The sequence below is a fragment of the Denticeps clupeoides genome, chromosome 15 (assembly GCF_900700375.1).
Source record: "Denticeps clupeoides chromosome 15, fDenClu1.1, whole genome shotgun sequence".
In the NCBI taxonomy this organism is placed as follows: Eukaryota; Metazoa; Chordata; class Actinopteri; order Clupeiformes; family Denticipitidae; genus Denticeps; species Denticeps clupeoides.
The window spans coordinates 1,294,650-1,301,475 of NC_041721.1; positions in this window are offsets into that span (position 1 = coordinate 1,294,650).

Genomic DNA, 6,826 nt, shown 5'->3' on the forward strand with positions numbered 1-6,826 from the left:
ACAGACACCAGAGATATACTATAAAGACAGACACAGATATATAATATACAGACAGACATAGATATATAATATACAGAACCAGATATATAATATACAGACAGACATAGATATATAATATACAGACACCAGATATATAATATACAGACAGATGTAGAGATATAATATAGACACCAGATATAATATGCAGACAGACATAGTATGTTCATGACAATGCAACCAACTTCCACAAAATGTACGTCACCCCACTGATTAAAGCCACAGAACAGAACATTGTCATTCATCGCAGATAATTACCGTCTAGAGACTCCACTCACCACGTCAGCATGGTGACGTTACTACGGCAACCAGCCAGAAACCAGCAGGGAGCGGCTCGGCGTGCGAAAAACCTTCGATCTCTGTGTCTGAATGAGGACTTGGGTGGAAGCATCTCATTGAAAAGGCCGACCGAAGAAACACAAGGGAGCAGAATTGCCATGGCGACAGCAGAGCGAGGGAGAGCGAGAGAGGGTGGGGACGAGAAAGACAAGGAGGTGGTGGATCTTCGTCTGACCACTACACTAAACACACGAAATTCAGGATCACCTTCTAAGTCCGGGAGGCAAAGAATGGGGAAGCGCCAATCAACACTGACATTGGATGACCTTGCAATACCTCCGAAACCTACAGCTCCTGCAACAAATACCACAAATACCACCCACCACCTTCCTTATTTAGCAATATTTTATCAGGAAAAATACATGAAAAAAAAACATGATACAAAATAAAATAAACAAAATTAAGGATGGCATCGGACTACAATAGACCTTGACCAAATCATTAAATATGATGGGTAAATATTCAACATCGGCCATTCAAAGTGAAGTGCCCCATACTGATATGGCCTTAGAATGCTTTGGTGTAATGGATTGTTTAAGATTAGTCGCGATTATTTGCAAAATTAGCAGATTACAATAGACCTTGACCAAATGATTAAATGTGATGATTAAATATTCAACATCGCCCATTCAAAGTGAAGTGCCTGCATACCGATATGGCCTTAGAATGCTTTGGTGTAATGGATTATTCAAGATTAGTGATTAATAACGACTAATTGTTATAAATTGACGGCCCTACTTTTAACTTCATGGAACATCATGGCCCATAAATCTGAGATGTGAAGCGTACAATGGAGAGATGCAGATGAGATCTGCACACATTTCAGTGTCGTTTGTAGCAGGTGCTGAGTCCCTGGGATGCTGAAGCAACTCTGCAACTCTGAGCACTGGACACAGGCCCGTGCATCTGCCGATCCAGACTGAGGTCCCTGAGCGAACCCTGACCAATTATCCTGTCACACTAATGCGTCAGGAAAAAGGAGCATGGAGCTGCAGGAAAGAAATAAACCACGGTGCATGAAAAGTGAATGAAGAAATGCCTTCAGATACGCTGCCTACCATTAATAGTCCTAAACTGAATTAAGAGCTCTGGTTCTAACGACTTGGCATAACCTCGCTAACCTCATGCCTAGCTGGTTAAGCATGTCTCCGTTTTTAGCCTCTTTGGAAAGGTCAAGTCCATCGGGATCATGTGACATGGGGAGGGTCAGAGGGAAATACTCGTCCTGGTTTGGGTTTCAGATGCTTGTCCCTTAGCGTTTTCAAACCAAACCTTTTCATTTCAAACATGGCTGCTCGCACACAACGATCCATGGTGAGCCGGTTCAGGTTCTTGGGTCGAACAGGCCAACAGGTCCACCTCAACATGATCTACACAGACCTTCAGATGAAACACAAACCACAAACCACCTACTGATTAAATAAGTGCTTTCCTGACAACATGGGTCCGTTAAGTAGCTCTTTAATTCCATAATTAACTGCAGGGAGTTACCAAAATGCATCGCTCCGCTGTTAATTAATATGCGGAGCAGGTCATAATACAGTTCCTCACAAGTGTAAATACACTTCAGAAGCACATTCCAGCTGCTCTCTTCTTCCATTGAAGTTGGGGGCTGGAGACCCCCACAGGGAAGGCGTCCGATCGGCCAAGTCGTGCTTCTGAGGACGTGGCTGCGCCGCGAACCACCCAGTCCGCGGGGAGCGGGAGGCTGGAGCTCCTAAACGCAGTGAAATGTAGGTAACGTGGCGGAGCGGGGGCACGGCTCTCGAGAAAAGCCTCTGCCACCTGACTGCATGTCACTGTCTCATTATCCTGGCAACAGCTTTCTAGCAGAGACAAGCGTAACAAAAGAGCCAATGTACCGAATGTAAAAATATGAGGCCAGTTCATTCAAATTCAAATTTTATTTGTCACACAGTCATACACGGTATGATATGCAGTGAAATGTTTTAGCGACTGTACAGACCACAGTATTGCAAATGTATACAATGAAAACAAATATGCAAATATTGCAAACATAACCAAATATTACACTTTATGTCTTTAACATAAAATATGTGTAACAGGTAGGGTGAAGGTGTGCAAATGAGTGAAAGTCAATGTATAAAGAAATTTTGTGCAAAGTGATTTTTGTCGTGATCCGGTCTGAAAGGGGTTACTCCGGGATGGTGTCGGGATCCATATCTGGTGTCTCTATTGTGTTTGTCATGTGTGATGTTCCCTAATCGTTTTCACCTGTGTCTAATGTATAAAGCTGCCCTGTTTGTTTCTGTTCGTGGTCAGGTCTATGATATGTTGCATGTTCACCAACGTCTCGGATGTCTCCCCTGTCCTGTTCTTCACCCATTAAAACCCGGTTTCGTGACGTTATGCAAATGCGTCCTCGTTACCTATTCTCATCGTCTCTGGTCACCTGCCTCGTCCTGCCATCATGGTTGTGACAATTTTGTGCAAAGTGATTTTGTGCAAAGAGTCCAGAGTGCGTCTGTGTCAAATGACGCCTGAAGACGAGCAATTCTTTATCATTCTGACAAAGTGACATGGCAATACATGCTGTCCATAATAATAAAAAAGGGTGCATTAATTAGGGATGAAATATTATAAATATATATTTTTTTAATCAGCGACCATTTCAAAATCCAGTGTGAAGATTGTAACATCCCATCAAATCAATTTCTAAATCAGCTTTTAAAAAACGGAAAAAAAAAGAAGCCGCATCTGTGGCCACAAACCACACGACTCCTGTAATGAATGCACACCGATGGGCTCTACAGATTCCTGCGAGGGATGCGCTGCAGCCTCTTGCATGGGTGGATGGATGACCACTAAATCGGCCTTTTGACGGCATCCCACCCTCCCCGAGTCAATGCAGTATGATCAATGCACCGTGGACCCAGCCCCTGGTCACAGCAGGAGCAGGTAACGTTAAAAAAAAAGAGAACAGCGGCTCATCATCGGCAAACTGCCGCGCACTAATGGCCATTACTGATGCAGGGGGGAATCAGCAGCCACCCGTGAGTCAGTCTCCTCCATGCCTGCTCCGAACGAAAAGGAAATGGGAAGTGCTTTCAGCTTCCACTCCGTTCGAACGTCAATCTTTACGTCAATAGAATCTGGAAGCATCCATTAACATCCACTCACCCACCTTGGGTAGACCAGACACATATCCCGTAACCATGATTCATAGTTTCATTGAACCAGGAAGATCTACTGAACATCCGAGTGTACCACGACCAATTCAATATTCCTTCAAGTCAGAAAATAAACTGACTCCTTCTGATCTAAACTCCAGGAGGAGCAAACAAGCAGAGTTACACCTTCGCCAATGAACGCCATGCTAGAAATGGTCTGTTTGGCAAGGAGCAGGTTGTTTTTTCCCCCTTCTTCTTCTCCACACAGCCTCCATCTGCTACTACAGCGCGGTTAAACACACTTACAACCGCCCACCCTCCTACACACACATACACGCAGAAATAGAAAGAGGACAGGCCCAGCGAGTATCGCAGAGAGGGCCACAGGGAGCCGAGAGTCTGGTGGGAGGCGAGATGGAAGAAAAAGGCTGTTATCACGGGATATGACTGGGGTGTATGTGTCTGTTTACGATATCAATTTACAGAAAGAGACAAAAAAGCTTGAAATATAACAAGAGACTAAGGCCCAATCCGCACGAGAAACAGATTTCTGTTTCTAAAAAGAAACCTGTGCACACGGGGACGCAGAGAACGTCCCGAATGTTTTTTAACCCCCTCCACACCTGCAGGTGGTGCTGTAACTCCCAGATCTCCTTCTTTGGCATCTAGTTCACCTCTGCGGTGAGGATGGGCTTTAGGTTATAGGTCAGGTAGGAGGTTGGGCTAATACGTCAGCGTTTTCACACACAAACGGATACGCGAAAAAAGAGAAATTCACTCTGGAACCTGTTTTACAAAAAAATGGATAGAAATGTTCCTGCTTTAGAGTAAAATGTTCTGCTGTGGATGGGACCTAAAAGTGAAGTTCCATTTCAGTGTAAGTACCATGTACACTGGACCCAGCATTTAGCATTAGAACGGTCAGAACGTTGAGTGCTCACACGTACGAGGCACAGCGACGGTTAAGGGCGGGGCCTGTCTTTGAGCGCCAATCGATCGCTGTTTCTTCCTTGCAACAACAAAGCTGCTTAACCAACAATCAACTCCAAGCGCATTCGCATTTGGAAAAACAGCAAGGATTAATTTTATTGCCCCGCCACAGGCAACACAAAACGACCCACAACCCACAATTCAGTTCACCTGCGTACAAGGCCACCAAATGAATAGGAAGTGCCTCCATTGACGCCTTCAGTGCATTCAGTGTGTCTCGTCCCACCGCAGATGAGTAAGACCATTGAAGAAATTAGGTCTGATGCGTGACCACTCTAGAGCCCTGAACCACCATGCGAATATCCTCGCATAGTTAGTTGTAAATTCCCCAGGCAACAAGGACTCTGCGTGGACGTCCATGTCAAGAAGGATGGGGGGAAATGCAGGAGCCGGAGGAAGGAGAGAAGAGCATTTCTGAGGCAGGTCGGCATGCATCACTGGAGCCTGACAACAGATGTCTACTGCTCCATGCCATCCTGTAGACAGCAGAAGCATTGCAGCGACCTGCAGCACCATCAGCGTTGCCGTCAAGTTGATTTCCTTCAGCTACTGAAAAGTCAGAAGCTCCAGACTGGAGCGATTTGCTGATCCACTAATTCCGGCTCCAGTCACCCTTCAGAAGCACCACAAAGTCCCAGGTTCGAACCCCACCTACTACCATTGTGTCTCTGAGTGTCTCCAGGGTGACTGTCCTTGTAATTACTGCTTGTAAAGGCATAAATATACGTGCTGTGAGCTACGTATGCGTATCCGTACTCAGTTTGTGCTAATATACCTGCGTCTGCACTGTGCTTCATAATCCTGGTCTGTAGTGGGTCCTCCTTACCACCAGGGGTCAGTGTCGAGGCCGCACGCCAAATGTTTACAGACTTGCTCGATCAACAGGTCCTCAAATGTGGACATCTTGACTGTTGAGTGCAGATCTCGCTTCCCGTATAAAATTAAATTAAATACTTATTTTCTGAGTACGCGTACAAAAAAAACGACGCAAAGAACGGAGGATACAGGATACTGTGTGCAAGTGTGTACGTATGTAGTAAACAGCCAGTATATTTCTGCCTTCAGGCACTCTGGAGAAGGGCTTCTGATAAATGCCAGAAATGGAAATGACCCCCGTGGTTCTTCACTGACCACATTACAACATCAGGGCGTCAAGTTTACAATAAGGCAGGTCCACTTCCTGCAGGTTCATGGGGCCGAAGAGGGTATAAATAACCCCACACGGCCGAGACAATGATCAATTGTCCGGGGAGAACTGGGGTAGTAAGGGCACAGGAAGTGAATTCCAGTCCCATGTTATGTTGTTTGTGCTGGGGCTGGAAGAGGAAATTACCAACCAATTATCAACCAATTATCAATCAGTAAGAACACAAAGGTGCACAACATATATACAGAGATGATATATTCACGGCAACAAAGAGCCAGGATGAGCAGAAACAAAGAAAAGAACCCAAACAGCCAGATTAAAATCGTTTCCAGAGCTTGAAAGTGCAACGTCAGTGAAAATATTGTGAAAATTTCACATCAGCGAGTGCGTATGACAAACCATGAATTATGTAAGGTGGTACCCTCAACGTGATTGACAGGAGGCTAGAACGTGATCTCGAGCAGCGTTCCCACTTCTCCTCTCGGGCAGAACAAAGACACTTGACTCAGTAAAACCGTCATAAACCGCGTTCCTCCTTTTTCCCACTCGAATGTGGAACGAAGGGAACATGGGAGGCGGCCCGTTTTGCCCAGAGGGCGGTTTGTTCTTCCTCAGGTGCAGCTTGCACACGCGTGTTAACGTTGGCGGCGCTCCGCTCTTATTCCGAATGGATCCTTCCTCAGCACACGCGTGCGGGCTTCCTATCGAAGCAGATAAATCATGGAACTCTCGAATTCCTACTCAGCCAGATGTTGTGTGTCTAATGCATTTATAATTTTTTGCTGCTTGTAAATTTGCTTCAGTCATTGATGAAGTGTTTTGCATGTTCTAAATTAGTTTTATTAAAAGTCATTTAGATTTTTTGCAATTCGTCAATTTGCATATCCAGTTTAACCCGCATTTGATTCACGTTAGGGAAAACTGCATAAAATGCACAATTTGTTTAACCTTCTGCCATGATCAGTGGTCTAGCGGGGGGTAGTGGTGACCTAGCGGTTCAGGAAGTGGCCTCGTAATCAGAAGGTTGCCAGTTCGAATCCCCATTCGGCAAGATGCCACTGAGCAAGAAAAAAGAAAGTGAAAGTGAAGTGATTGTCACTTGTGATACACAGCAGCACAGCACACGGTGCACACAGTGAAATTTGTCCTCTGTATTTAACCATCACCCTGAGTGAGCAGTGGG